Source organism: Manacus candei, unplaced genomic scaffold (genome assembly GCF_025592945.1).
Source record: "Manacus candei isolate 608988 ecotype Guabito, Panama unplaced genomic scaffold, ASM2559294v1 h1tg000042l, whole genome shotgun sequence".
Classification (NCBI taxonomy): Eukaryota; Metazoa; Chordata; class Aves; order Passeriformes; family Pipridae; genus Manacus; species Manacus candei.
In genome coordinates, this window is record NW_026138090.1 from 6,970,221 (window position 1) to 6,986,429 (window position 16,209).

The following is a 16,209-nucleotide window of genomic DNA, read 5'->3' on the forward strand; positions in this document are numbered from 1 at the left end:
TAAAAGCCTAACCCAGATGTCAGTACCCTGGATTTGGACTCCTTGGAGATAAATTCATACTCGCAGCAGTTTCTTTTTTTTTTAAATAAAGTCCATTAAAATCACTTCCTTTTTTTGTGCTATTAGCCTTTAATTATAAAATGGGGTATTATTACCTTAGTTGGCATCTCTCTGTCTCTCAAGATGGATATACATTTGTGCCTAAAATGAGGAAACCCTATGAGCATCCAGCTGTTTAATGAGACTTTTCAAGGTACAAATGTATAAAAAAGCTGTAATGGTTGGAATTTCATTCCCTTCTCTGGTGCAATTTTAGTAGCTGTTGCCTGTATTAAAATTAGAGTCCAAAAATAACTAATGCTTCATTATGGATGATTAACCTACCATAAATAAAAAATAAATTAAATAAAAATAAAATTTAAAAAAAGGCAGACAAGACTACCCACAGAAATAATTGTGATTCAAAGTGAAGAACCTTCTAATGGAAAACTTGCAGCTTTGGGAGAAAATTTTTGCTCCCATTACACTGCAATACCCCTTATGATTTCTGAGTATAAAACCAATGGGACTCTCTGTGCTGAATTATTCTTCTTTTCTAATTAAGTTTGAATTTTAATAGTTTCCCCCCCCCCGTTTTTCATTGGGGGAATTATTTGGAGTTGTACAGTGCTTGCAGATTTATTTGCCTTAGGAGTACAAACGCACCATAACAGAAAAGTATACAAACTTTTCACAACCACTTGTGAACGGAAGCCACCAAACATTTGACTATGAGATGCTCATTATGACTGCAGTATCACATAGGATAGTGATAAGCTTTAAACCTCTCAAACCCACCAGCAATCACAGATTCATATTTTAGATCTACCTCAGAGAATTCAGCCAGAGATTTGCAACACATCCTGAGTTTGGTGTTGCCATAGTAGAGTGCTTCTAACACCACCATCTCCTACTTTAAAGTTGGGTAAACTGAAGACCTATTCCCAGTTTTTCACAGCAATATATTTGTTTATTAAAAAACAAGCCACTTTTGAATGAAAAGTGTGACTAATCACCAGCCCATGGCAATGAATATCCTATCAGGAACATTCATCACTTTTTGCTTTACTGTATTTGCCTTTAAAGTGAAGCACAGCACTGTTCTTTAGAGACCTAAAGAGTAAGTTTTCATATACTTATTATGACTAAATACAGAACCCCTCTGAAAGTGTTCACAGCTTCAAACACACCTGCAACATAACTCGGTTGACTGCAGGGAACTCAGTATACATTTGGGATGAATTTGGCCCTAGGAGTTTAAAGCTTGAAGGAAAATCTAAAGGAACCAAGGGAAATCAAGAATATTGAATGAACTCCTGATGCATATGTATTTTTTTATTGAATTGTTTCCTCCAGGGTTTATTATGGATGCATAATTTTTTGTTAGAAAAAGGTGGTCATGATTTATTTTTTTGAAGACAAACAAAGAGCCATACCATGAAGGATTACAAAATTATCATATATATTAATCTGCTGTTGAGACAGAAATTTCAGCCAAGTTTATAAGATGGTTAAGTAGTAGTCATCTCTGCACAGTGAATTTGAAATGTTTTAGGCTTCAGTGATTATGAGTGCCTCAGGCTGTAAGATGTTCTGCCACATTCACATACATTTCACATCTCTACTTGCAGGCTTGTATTCTTGGGGGATTTTAGGAGATAACAGCAACCCATCAACAAGTCCTACTAGTGGCAGCCAAAAATCTGCTGCTGACAGTTGCCATGACCAACTAATCAATCTCAAATTTAGCTCAGCTCTTTTTTTACCAGGTAAACCAGACTCAATTTCATCACTGAGAAGACAACAGAGAAAATCACCAAGCTGTGGTCCTTTCATAAAAATTCTTTACAAGAAAAATCCTTTGAATTTTCATTTTCTCTTCCAAATAAATGTCCAGTACTCCTGGACAGACACTTAGATATTTACTTTCATTGCTGTTTTGTTTCCATACCTGTGCATTTGTCTCACAAATCTGGCTTGTTGAATGGATTTAAAAGCTCCAGCTATTAAATATGTGTCCTTAAGACAGAGTGTAATTAGCATCCAGTACTGAGAATGCTGCTAATACCAGATGTTGTTCTGTTCAACACGGTTCCTCATACCTAAGCCTTTCCCACGAACTTGCAAAGGCCCTGTCTAATTAATAACCCTATCTAAGCAGACTGAGCTTTTAATTAAGGGCAAAACAGCGCTTGCAAAGCATTGATCCAATAAGTTATTCAATAAAACACACATTACTGCTTTGGTGGCCTTTGGGGAGTGCTGTCTCCTAGCTGGAGTTACCTAACAGAACAGAGCTAGATTTTGGCTGTGACCAGTAGATGCTGCAATAATATAAATAAAATAAACAAAAACTACTTTCAAAGTCATCAATAAGGATAAAATAGCCTAGCAATTTTACCGTGGCCACAACGTTATGTCTCATACAAAGCAGAAACTCACGGCTTGGATGGGTGAACTCTTCACTGGGTGAAAAACTTGCTGCAATGACAGGCCCAGAAAGTGGTGGTGAATGTAGTTACACCCAGTTTGCAGCAGGCATACTTCTTGTATTTTTTTCAATTTTTATACTGATTACACAGTCTAGTTCAGTTGTTTTCAATCTACCTTTAATTTTATTGAGTAGTCATGTTTTTGCTTTAATGCTTAAACTCCTCAAACATTGTACAAGAAATTTAAACCATTCATAATCCTAATTTAACCTAAGATAACATTACAGTCTGCTACCACGCTAAACTTGATGTACCTGATTAACATTTCTCTTTAAATGGGAACTCCTAATGCCAGAGAAATTTAACTAAGTTTGTGTAGCACGTACGTTATTCTAACAGAAAATAGGACAAAAAGATGAGAGATGAAGGAGAGATGGCAAATTCTATGGAAGATAAGAGACAGAGACTTTGATGTCCATCCTGGAGATTCAATACAGGTATTACTTGGCTGGCAAGACCATTTCCATTCCCCACTAGGAATAAAAGGAAATGTCCCTCAGTTGTATACTGCAAAATGTAGGGTAATAATTACTAAGCAATGATACCACAAATCTGTGCATTCCTCTTTAGATCAGTTCCTGAAATGTAAAGTTCTGCCACCTTTGCCTACCCTAATAATTTTCAGTCCTGTCTAGGAAAAATATGAATTCTAATGAAACACTTAAAAAAACCCAATGAATAAATCATTGAGTTAATCCCCCTTGATAATGCATGTGGTGAAAAACTTAATTCCTAATTTCCATTCACACAACACAAAAAATGAAATTTTCTTTTCATTAAAACTAAAATAGCAGATGTGAGGTGTTTTTATTAATATTGATGGCAAGTAATAAGTTTTTAAAAGCCTTTAATGCTATATATGGTATGCAAGGTATGAGCAAATCATCCCCATGGGACTGAGTGATGATGCTAGTTTACCAGTGATTGTTAGTGATTAAGGTTTTATTTTCTCCATTATATTAAAAGACAGAAAGAAAATAACAGTATTAACACAAGAGCTCAGGCCTCATTATCATGTTCTTTGTTCATGAAACCTACTGAATGTCATTGACAGTCATAAATATCCAGCGGTAAGTGTAGAAGTAGGAAGGGAAAAATCTTAACTTTCAAATTATCTAAAGACTACAGCAGAAGAAACAGTTCATTTAATTTTTGTTTGTTGTGTTCATGTTGAATATTAAACCTTCTTATTTGACAGGCACAAAACTCCCTCATCAAAAAAAATCCTTAGATACATATTTGCACTGAGGTGTATGAATAAATCCATATAAAATCAATCACAGAATCATAGAGTTCCAGGTTGTAAAGGACCTCAATGAAATAAATAGAGCTCCACAAAAAATAAGTTTTACCAACATTATATAGGGATTTGAAAATCTAATTTGAATTTCGGTATGTTTGTATACAGGTCATACATATACAGATAGAAAGACTGCTGTTGTGAAATTTTAGGGCTAAATTGAAAAGGATTCAAGTGTTGACACAACCCTCAAAACCTTTCCTGGACATGTCATAACCATGTTTTTACCAAAATATTCAGTTCTATATGAATTTCAATTTCCTCCCATTTTAAGATAGGGAAAACCAACTTTGCCTGCTTTGAACCTTGTCTAAACATCAGGATATTGTCTTTTCTTAATATGTTACATAACCTGAAGGCTACAGATATATTTCAGCAGTACTACATTCCTTTGAACAAGCTAAGACTTAAAATGTGAAGGAGTGTGACTTTCTAGCAAAAAAGATATGGCAAATATTGTAGAAAACTCCCCCAGGTATAAAACCAAGCATTTTCAAGACTACATGAAATATAAGCATCTCAATTCTACTTTATTTTTATGTGAAGTTTTTATTTCAGGGTAATGTCATTAAGGTGACAGAGTTGGGTAGCGGAAGGGTTATGAAAGAACTCCAGATTCTTGATTTCCACTCTATCTCCTCTGTGTTTAAACAAATAACATCTTCTTCAGAACAGTAATTGTATCATGGACAAGTAGAACTTCCAGAGGCATAACTTTCTGTCACTTCAGCAAGATGCTTCACACCTCACACTTTGATGAGCAGATCAGCATAAAGAAACATAAATTGAACATAAAATACATGCCAGCTCATTTTTTCCTACCTAGAAATACATCCTAATAAATTACTCATATTTGAAATGAGGGTTTAATGAAATGAAGTGTAAAATACAAACAGATCCCTATGTCTCTGGTAAATTGAATCCTTACTGCTTTATTCCATAACGGCCATAAAAATACTTTCAAAATCTTTAGAAGCATATTTTAAATTATTCCCTTAAGTCTACTCAGATCTGCCTTATGATGAGTGTGGGAGGTTGAGTGAGAGCAGCTTATATGCCAAGGAGCAGGAAAAAAAATTGACAAAGGACAGACTTAATAATAGGAAAAGGGTGTTTGTTACATATTCTTACAGTTTGTTTTCCTTAAGTATGTATCATGGCCCCATTGTTACTTCCTTACACTATAGCCAAGCAGACATTATTGCTATGAAAGGACATATTGGTTATAATTTATATTGTCTTTTGTGTCTTTTCTGGTGTTTTTATCTCTTTAAATATCAGTTACAGAACTAGCCAAAGCATTTTACCAATCACAGTATTTTTAAGACATTTGTCATCTGAGTTCCACAACTGGACAAATTCAATAGCTTTAGTGTAAAACATTATCTGTGTTAATCTTGCTACTGGCATCAAGCAAGTTCTGTGTTCCTCTAATTACTTTAAACTTGCAAGGAACAATAAAATATTTCCTTAGTCAATACAATTTTTAAAGAGTGCTTCTCTTCATCGAGTACTTGTATTTACAGAATAATTTCAAATTAAAATGAAATACAGATTTTCATAGACTGTCACAGTTCTTCAAAAAGCACTTAAAGGACAACTGTAATTATTTCAAACAACAAATCATTGACTGAGCAAGTGTGCTCAAGTGTTTATATTAGCACGGCTTGATTGGTTCCAACGCAATTCTCTCAAGGCACCACAGCTGCCTATCAGGACAGCTGCAATCTAGGAAAAGATCAGACCTTCTGAAAACCAGCACACCCAGGGTATATATCTTACATGCAGCTAATAAGACAGGATGACAGTGGTAAACAACGTGACATCTGAGGGACGGTGCATTAGTCAGCTTAGAATCCAGCTTCACTGACTGCTGGTCAACAGGGATAACACACAGACCTTCTCATACCACTGAGCATTAATTAGGCTGCTACCAATCTTCTTTTGCTACCAGTTATAAATATTAATACAACTGTATGTTTTATTCATTTCTCTAAGTGGTAACTTCAGGATTCTTCCCATTTTGCATGGGCCTCTACAATATGTCACACAAAAATGTGTTAAATTAAGCAAAAAAAGTCAAGATAAAATGATTTCTACGTTTATCGTGAAGGTAAAAGGTGGTCATGTTACTGTCACTGCACTAGCAAGTCCACTCTATCTTCTGAGAGATAAGATTCCTGTTGTTTAACTACTATGCTCCCTTTACATCCCTTTATTCATCACATACAGACCAGCTTACCTTTTTGATTCGCAATGCAAATACTCTCCAGTCGATCCTGATTTTCCCAATATTGTCTCAATTCTATGTAGTTCTTCTTAATTCAGGGGCACAGATTGCATAGAGATTGCATGTACCTTTCTTTACTGTGAGACAATCTCATAGGCCACTGCTTATCTCACAGTTTATAACCAGGAACCAAGCAACTTATGCTTGCTCGCTTTTCGTTAATACAATAATTCCTACTCACAAAAATAATATTTATGTCTCATGTCTGCTTTTCACTTCTGGGATTGAATTCTTCTGTTAATACGTCATTGCTTAAAATATTCTCTTTGGATAGCACAAGACATTCACCCTAGAGGGTATTCTCTTCAGTGATTATTAAAAAAGTTTCAAGTAGCAAGCTGAACTTTAAACACATAGTTCTTGGATGCTTAAGATGGAAAAAATGGATTCCTTTCAAATTTTCTGAATGTACATTTATGTAACAGAAGGTGGCACCGGAGAGCTTCCACTTCAGCTGTGCTCATGAGTCACAGCTGCCTTTGAGCAAATCAATCCCTCTTATTTTGCCTCATGTTTTATTTTGAGGATAAATCTGTTTACATATTTAAGCTTAACAGCACAGAAATCTGCATCTCCCTCTACAGAAGAACTGAACTGCTGAAGAACAAGAAGAGACAGTCAGGACTCCCAAAAAAAGAGGGACTTGTTTCCAAAGCTAGGAAGAAGAACACTCAAAGACAGGAAAAGCATGCATTTTCTTGTAGAAAAGACCTGTTTGTAGCAGTCAGGATAGGCTGCTGTTTGTAAGCATCTGATAAAAGGATATTAACCAACAGGCAAGATTATTACAAGAGTGGCCCCTATTACAAGAGTGGGCCAGAAGTAGGATTCCGAAGAGTATTATAATACATTCAGGATGTAAGCAAAAACCAGAAGCCAGACTAAGGAATGAAATTTGAGGAGTCTTTCCTGAGGTTTATTCTCAAACCAAATAGTGTCAAGCAAAGCCAGGGATGCTTTGCTTCCAAAAATGAAACACTGGAGGTAATCTGCAGCCAACTACATATGATCTCAAATGTCTTGCTTGAGAAAGAGATTCTTAATAGGAAATTTGAAGTTCTTTGAATCTGAATTTAGCTAAACATCTGGAATCAAAGGAAACCAGTCTCAACCAAGATGCCAGATATAGATTTTGGCTTCATCTACTTTGGTCTATGATGTTGGCCGACAAGGCAATGATCCTGTTACTATAAATAGTCCTGAAGTACTTATAGGATGTTCTCTGTTGATAAGCCAAAAAAGGTACTGCACTCCTAAAGGGAAGGGTAAAAAACACAATGTCTAGATAAGGCAAAAAAGCAAGATGACGAAGAATGGTAAGAAACACTTGAGGATTCTCCAAGCTAGACACTTCATTATTCTGTGATGAGAAGATTATTCAGAACATGGTAACTCAGTGGAAGTTCTCTCAGAGGTGTTTCTAACAAAACATAAAGTATTTCATATGGCTTAAACTACAGGAAAATATCCCCAGACAAGATAGTTACATTTCAGTTAAATCTCTAATGGAAAGGCTTCAACTTTAAAATCTCATAAAAACTAAACAGGAGAAGGAGAAATTATTCCAGCAAAACAGTTCTTTAGATTTTGTGCTGAAAGAGAGAAAGAAAGGTAGGGAAAACTGAGCAACTGCTCATGATGTCACAGACAACAGTTCAATTCTCCTACTCACACACTGACTAAATTTGCAGAAGTCAATGGCATTACTCACATAGTTACTCACCTCTTTATGACTAAGATTATGTAAATCTATCCTAGACAATGAGAAGCAATGGTATAACTCTACTTGCCCTTCACACTTTTTTTGGTGAAATGTCATCCCTTTTTCCTGAAAAATTCTTCCACTTATCAAAACAACTCTGTAATTTGGTGCCCACCCAAATATTAAAGCTCATGACAGATAAAGATACCAAGAAGACCTATTCACCCCATCACATTTCTCATGCCATCCCACCACCCTCTCCTCACATCTTCTCTCAGCCTTCCTGAGCTCTTTGCTGCTACAAAGGAGCAGACTTATGCTTGCAGTGTTTGTACTTAGCTGTCAACACTCAATCCCCAGCCAGGGAGTACTGGTAATGACAAGGGACTGCTGAGATGAATTCAAGAAGGAGACAGATATATCCGTTTGTTACAGACTCAGAAGAGTGCTCAGCCCAAATTTTCAATAGAAACGTGCTAAACCACCCCCACCCCCAAACAACAAAAACTACACTACGACCAAAAAACAACAACCAAATTCCCATTCTGATATATGTGTAGATATAAAAACCCAATCCGCATTCCTGAACTCTTCAGTATTAAAGACCGAAATAAAGTGCTCAGGTCTATATTATAGAAAGAAGAGAGATTTTCCCAAAATTGTGTTTTCTGTAATATTTGATAGGATCAACTGGAAACGTGGCAGCATTATTGCAGAGAGATGGGTGCACTTTTGAGATGCACAGTTTGTGCTGCCTTTGTTTACAGGTTCCCTGTGAAGCAAAAATTGGCACAAGGAAGACACATTGCTCTGATAATTTTAATTAAAGTTTGTAATGCATCAGTGGATACCTAAAACCAAATATCAATCTCATCAGCTGTTCTACCACTACTCTTTCCCCAGAAACACACACAGCATATGGAATGGAGAGAACTTAAGATCTAACAATAAACCTTCATCAGCTATAGGGCTGATTTCAGGGTTTTTTATGGGTCAGAGACGTCCAGGAGCTCCACTGTCATGTGCTATTGAGAGCAGAAAAGGTTAGGTTCAATCTGCCTGAGAGTCCCTTCAAATATACATGATGGAATGAGAACTTTCCCAGAGCACAGTGCTTTATTCCTATCTCCTGGCAACCGACATAGAATTTCCTTGAATAAAGGACTAATCAAATTGTACACAGAAACTCTTGCTTGGCAAAACATTTTATAAAGAGCAGACATATCTAGATGTCATAGAAAATGTTGCCATAATCGCAAATAGTTTATGGTTAATGCCAAGAGTACTGACAGAACCTCTGGATTTATGAAAGTTATCACACGTATTCAGGAGTATTTATCTTCCTTGCTTTTTCTGTGTTCGTCCTTAACTCCACATATTTCTCAGATCTCTTAAACTCTGAGGTATGTTACCCATTCCTTATTGCCAGTCTCCCAGCTTGACAAACCAAAAATGCACATTTCATCTGTTCTCTGAGTTTGCAGCCACCAGGGTACTGTGGGCTACCTCAGCTTCTGTGTATAAGCAAACAAAATCAGCTCCTAATAGTTGCATTTATAATGTCTATATAATATGCATCCACATGTGCACTATCCTCTCTTTCCCATTAGGGTTTTTTCAGTAGATGATCTAGCTGCAGTCTGGGAACTAGGAACAAATAAACTGAAAAAATTATTTACAGGAAAATTCTTGTTAATATGAAAGCAAATGAGAATAAGAAATCCTCTTCTCTAATCATCTAAATCCTGAGAGAACTGGAAAGACCATAGAAAAATACCAAAAAAAATTCTGAAAAAATTCATTGACATCAAACTGGAAAATTACCATTTGTTCTTCCTTAAAACAATAGATCTATTCCTGTCAATATAATAAGCCATTGTACATCTCTGGTATGAAAAACAAGGGTTCCATAATGCTTGGTACAGATGTTGAAACTATGAATAAGGTCAATATTAATATGTAAACTTTTACATTTCTTTGCTATTATCTTCCTTATATACTAACCATCAAAAATGTCCCAACAAACTGTAGCATAAACCAAATTTGTTCAATAATCAAATAAGCACTTGGAAGAAAAAACTTTTCTACCAAAAGTCAAAGCACACATGTTTAAGAGATTAGAACATATAAACATTGCCACAAATCTTCAGTAAGTCTTATGTTTAAGAATATTGCAGTTAAAATATCTGCATAATTATCATCTGCAGTTACACATATGGCTTTAAAGCAAATATCCAAAGAAGAAAAGTCATTATCTACAGTTGTCTTCTGACTTGATTACTGTATCCAGGTGATACATCTGCCCCTTTTATAAATTTTTGGTGAACATCAGTATATTCACATGAATTGTAAATTGTTAACACAGAATGCAAATAAAAGTACAAACGGTGCAAGTGGAGTTAGTGATATCCACTAATTAATAAAAATAAGATGGGGGGGGGAAAGAGGTCCCCATTTTTGTCAACATGCCCAGCACTCATGGAATGAATTTACATGCAATTTATCATATCACCATGAGCTACAGATCTGAAGCAAAGTCAATGAGAGCTATTAAAAACTTTAACTCTATCTGGGATGTTAATGGAATCTACATCATATCAGTTAGTTTTTTTAAAATAAGGTGAAGACAAGCATCTACTAAGATATCTTGTTGATGCTGCCTTGGAAGAGAGGCAAGATAAAGCAAGTTCCTGAGATTTTTCTCCCCTGTGATCCAGTCAGAAGAACTCAAGAGACAGATCATATCAGCACTCTGGATTATTCAACTATGATTGTTCATCCTAAACCACTATTTAATCATAATGTGAAGTAGATGCAGATACAGTGGAATGACTGTAAGACAAATACAGACACTGGTTTTTGTTGTTTAAAACTTAGCAAGCCATTAAGTATTCATTCAAAAATTTTTCATTATTTAAGTCTACCAGAGTAAATTTTTGGAGTGAATACTTCTACACAAACAGCCCAGCCTTTCTGCAAATAAACAAAGATATTGGTTTTGTTTAGACCAAGAAGCATGCAAATCTCTTAGAGTTCAAGTACCTCCATTATCTGAAAAAGAAACAAAGATACAAAGCCCTTGACAGAGAGTTTCTCCTAGCCTCAGAAATGTTTTAGCATCCCATGAGATTTTCCCTAAATGTGAGCATCTGAAGATCTCTTCCTGTGCAGTTTTACAGAACACCATATCCATGCTGAACATGTTCCATCCCAGGAGAGTCAGAGATTCCTCAGACAGTCAGGAATTGCTTCTCCCCACCACTTCCCCACCCCCCACCCCCTGCACGCCTACCCTGCCGATCCCCCGAGGAATAATCTGATTCTGTGTTCAGGAAATGAGGGAAAGGATGCTATCTGGGGATTCCAACAGTCCCAAAGGGGTTATATATCACAATTCATATGCAAAAGGGTATAGAGAAAGTTACACAGCTAATATTAATGCCAGTATCTGATTACATAACCATAACATTCTGTAAATTATATGTAATTTTATGTAAAGTAGAAATACAAAGATCTTCTAATTTCTCTCTCTCTCTTTTTTTTTTTTTTAATCTCAGGATATTGTTATTGTGTATTCATAGTAGTTTTAAAGAAATGACTCTGCAATTACTTCTCCTACGAAACCTTTTCATAAACTATGAAACCTTGTTCTAGGTAGGGTGGGGTTTTTTCCCTTACAGTGCATATTATTTTTTTTCCTCTTTCATCCCCTTAGTGGGATGACCCAGATTCCCATCAAGCTATTCTATCCCTTCTCTCCTCATCTGGATTGGGGAGAGAAAATATAAGGCTTGTGAGTCAAGATAAAAGCAGGGAGAGTTCACTCACCAGTTACTGTCATGGGCAGAACAAACTCAGCTCAGGGAAATTAACTGAATTTATTACCCATCAAATCAGAGTAGGATAATCAACAATAAAGCCAAATCTTAAAACACCTTCTCCCCACTCATCCTTCTCCTCAGGTTCAACTTCACTAATTATTTTCTCTACCTATTTTACAGAGGCACAGGGGGACAGGTAATGGGAATTTCAGTCAGTTCATCACACATTGCCTCTGCTGCTCCTTCCTTCTCAGCAGGAGGATTCTCAAAGTCTTTTCCTGCTCCAGCATGGGGTACCTCCCACTGAATCACAGAATCAGAATATTCTGAGATGGAAGGTACCCACAAGGATCATCAAGTCCAACTCTTAAGTGAATGGCTCATACAGATAATCCTCCATGACCTTCTCCAACACCAGTCTTTCCACTGGCTGCAGTTCTGCATGAACTGCTCCAGGGTGGGTCCCCCACGAGGTCACAAGTCCTGCCAGCAAACCTGCTCCAGCAGGGGTTCCTCTCTTTATGGCTCCACAAGTCCTTCAGGGAGCTCTCCAGCTGCGCTATGAGGTCACAACATCCTTCAGGCATCCACCTGCTCCAGCGTGGGGTCCTCCAGAGGCCGTGGGTGGATCTCTGCTCCACTGTGGACCTCCATGGGCTGCAGGGGCACAGCTGCCTTGCCACGGTCTGCACCATGGGCTGCAGGGGAATCTGCTCTGGTGTGTGGAGCACCTCCTTCCCCACCTTCTTCAGTGACCTTGGAGTTTGCAGGGGTGTGGCTCTCACGTATTCCCACTCCTCTCTCCAACAGCAGTTGCTGTTGTGCAGCAGTTTCCTCCCACCTGCCATGCCCTGCAGCTACCAAAACCTTGCTATGCAAACCCAAAGCAATCCCTGTGACTGCAGACCTAGTGAAATTCTTTGTTCCTTTCCCTTTGCAGAGCGCTTGAGTCAGAGCAGCCAGAGAACTTCTGTTGATGGGGGCACAATGTAAAACCAAAAGCAAAGATCTCTACCTGAGGAACACCCAAGAACAACATTCTGTGGGAGTTTCTGTTTGTGGGAACAAAGCAAAAGAGAGGTGCAGGACTGATCACTGTATAAAATCACTTGTGCACACAGTGTGGGTGGACCACAGCGTCCCATTAGCTGCTAGATGCAGTGCAGATCACAGTCTGACAGCAGCTGTCAAGCCTAATGCAGCCAGCAAACTGCTGCTAGAGAACAGATACCTTGCACAGTGGTTTCCTCAGCTCCCAGTCCAGTTCCACTCGGTGCATCTTTGTGGTATTCTAAATAATGAATCAGATTTTTTCATGCCTGATCAGTTTATTAAATGCTGGACTTCAGGTCTGACCAGATCTTCCTGTGTTTCACTAGGTCTTTATTTGTGTTTTCTTCCAAGGCAAAAATGTATTGTAAGGCTGGTTTATTTGCAAGGCAATGTTTAACAAAACAGTATGAGATGTAGCTGATTAAAAACCCAGCCAACAATAAAGTGATTATCTTTCAGCACAGTGTGTGGTGCCATATGGTGACTGAGCAAGTGGGAAGAACTAATGCTTGATATGCAGCTCCAGTGATTTACGGTTACTGACTTCCTGTAGAAAATGACTGCTTCTTTCATAAAAAACTAATTAGTTTTAAAAGTACATGTTTGTAGAGAAAATTTATATTTATAAAGTTGCCTGTGCAGTATTCAAACGAATTAATGATCTATAAAAAGCTCAAGACGTAGGTGAATTTTGAACCACCTGTCTAGATCTGTCCTGCTGACCCTGATCAGGAAATTAGCTTGAAATAATGTTGAACAGCTGTTTTTACTGGTTCTTTTTTATTATTTATTATATTTATAAACTGTGTGCAATTGCAGCAAATCAGGTAATATATCTATGAGCAAAAATTATTCTTTGGGGTTTCTTCTGCCACTAAAACTGAAGAGTTTGTAAAAAAAAAAATGTTCTGTGCTTTCAGAAACTCAGGGAATTCTGTCTTCCTACAACAGTAAAAACCACAAGGTAACAACCTAAAAAACCCAAAGAAATAAGAATCAAAGCAGCAATCATATGTTTATCAAGAAAATCTCAAGCAAAATTTTTCATTTACTTGTTAGAATCATGTTTTCTTTATTAAATTCATCCAGAACACTTCCTCTCTTACTGTAGTATAAATTAAAAATAATGGTACTGTGTCATTCTGAAAGGCAGGCACCTTAAGAACCATAGCTATAACCTAGTGAAACCATTGGAAGCCTTTACACTCAAGTCTCTTACTCCATAGATTATCTTGTGCATAAGACATTAGATAATTTATAATAAAAAAACCCTATCATGTGGGGTATCACAGTAGGTGTTTTCATTATTCCTGTATTTTCTTTTCAATCCTTTCTTCTATATATGTAGTTAATCTCTCTTTTTTATCTCTCGAATGCAGTATTACATAAGTGAATTCCTTTCAGTCAGTCTCATATTGAAAAAACAGGCTGAATCCCACAGAGGTTTGTAGTGGCTCAAAATATGTTCTTCATTTCCCTCTGAAGCTGACAAGCACAACTGTCCTGTCTCCATCCTCCCAATTATCTGTAGTCTCATTTCTCTTTTTCCTTTCTCACAGTTATTATTATTTGACAATATATGTATATATAAATTATGTAAATCAGAGTCTTCACATTTTCTCCCTACCCTAAGTAAAGGTTCACTAACTTGACAAAATAAATATGTATGTTCTTCCTTTGTCCTTGTTCTTACCTTTTTTCTCTAGCAAAACAGAATCACTATTTATCACATAATTACATATTCTAATTCTTCCCCACATCTTGTGCATATTTCAGTTTGGTGACCCTGTATGATGACTCTGTTTTCTGTAATTTTTGTTAAGCTCTGATGTGGGGTCAAGGTAAAGAAATCATCGAGCACATATGTCAACACAATGACAGTGACTGATAAAGATTCAGTATTGCTTTAATATTACCATAGAACAATGTTAAAGAGAAGCAGCTTTACCAAAAATAGCAGTTGCGATGAATTTTTCATTTGAATTCAATTTAAATTTAAAACCAGTAGTCAGTCAGTTGAATGAAGACAGGATATTTTGGCTGTTCATTCAACAACACAGTAGCCCATATAGCTTGAGGGATATAATGGAACGACCTTTCTATTAGCTAGAATAATAAAAGATATGGTGATTATTCTCCTCTGCATATATGCAATTCTTTAAGATCCACTGGGAAAAGAAGATGCGTTAGCAAGATATCATAAATCATATGCACCTGTTTCTTTAGGAATTTACTGACAAAATTGTAGTAAAATATGTAGTTTAATATAAAAAATATGGTTTACTGTCTAGCTTTAGCAGTAAATTGCAAATATTTGATAATATTAAACTATATTCAGTCTAGTATTCTGAATTTGTCGTTATTCCTAATAAAACAATGTAAAAGAAAATAATTGTCTGCTAACACTACTTCCAAGGTACTATGGTAACATAAGTAATCTTGTGAAAATAACATCATGGAGAAGCCCCTAAGAACTCTGTAAGATGCAGAGATAAAGGAGAGAAAATGGAGGAGAAATTTCAAATTTGTTTGTTTGTTTATTTCTTGAGTGGTTAAAAAAATTAGAAAATCATAAGAAGACAACAATCCCAGAAGACAATGGGAGGAAGGCAGGTGGAATATCAAAGTACAGGACATTAATGCGCAGCAAACTTGAAAGCTAAAAGTTTAGATGAAAGGATGTTCCTTCCTCCTCAAAATATCCTTTCTTCCCTGGCAAGTTTTGTTGCACAAGTGAAAGCACCAATAAAATGGCAAGGTCTGATTCCATGGATTGTCAGAAAACACAACTGCACCCTATAAAAACTGTAGGGTGTTTGTCTTGTATTGGGGAGGAACAAACAGAAAGGACAGAGGACATGACATAGAGTGAACACTGAAAGAGACTCGCAAAGTCCTAGAGTAATTTAGCTTGGGAGAAATGTCTGAAGACCATCTGGTCCAAGTGCTTGTGGAAAGCACAGTTACTTCGAAGGTAGGTGAGATTGCTAAGAGTATTTGTCGAGTTTTGAGTGTCTCCAAGCATGGAGATCGCACACTTTCTTGGAAAACCAGTTTTCATTTTTGTCCACCCTTATATGCAATCTAAACGTATGGCAGTGGAGTTCAAAATATCACTAGTGATTGTAAAAATCCAATATGCTGAATGAGAGGATTAATTTTATTGTGGTTTATCGTATTTTTATGTGTTATTAAAATAAAAACATGGATAAAAATGAAACAGAGCCTAAAGTACTAGTAAGGCAGGAAGACTGGGCTTGTTTGATGGTTTCATGCAAATTCCATAACTTTATCACACAACCTACATGATCTGGACTTGTTAGCCAAAACAGTACATCAGGCAATCCAGTGATGATGTCCTGAGCCTGCCTCTTCTGTGTGAATACATCATGGCCTCACAAAGTATGTGAAAGAATTAGCTAACTTTTCCACTCTCAAATCCATGTTTAAACTCACAGTGGAGATATTTTGATTTCAGCTAGATGACGAATTTTAAGTACTGAAGTACTTAA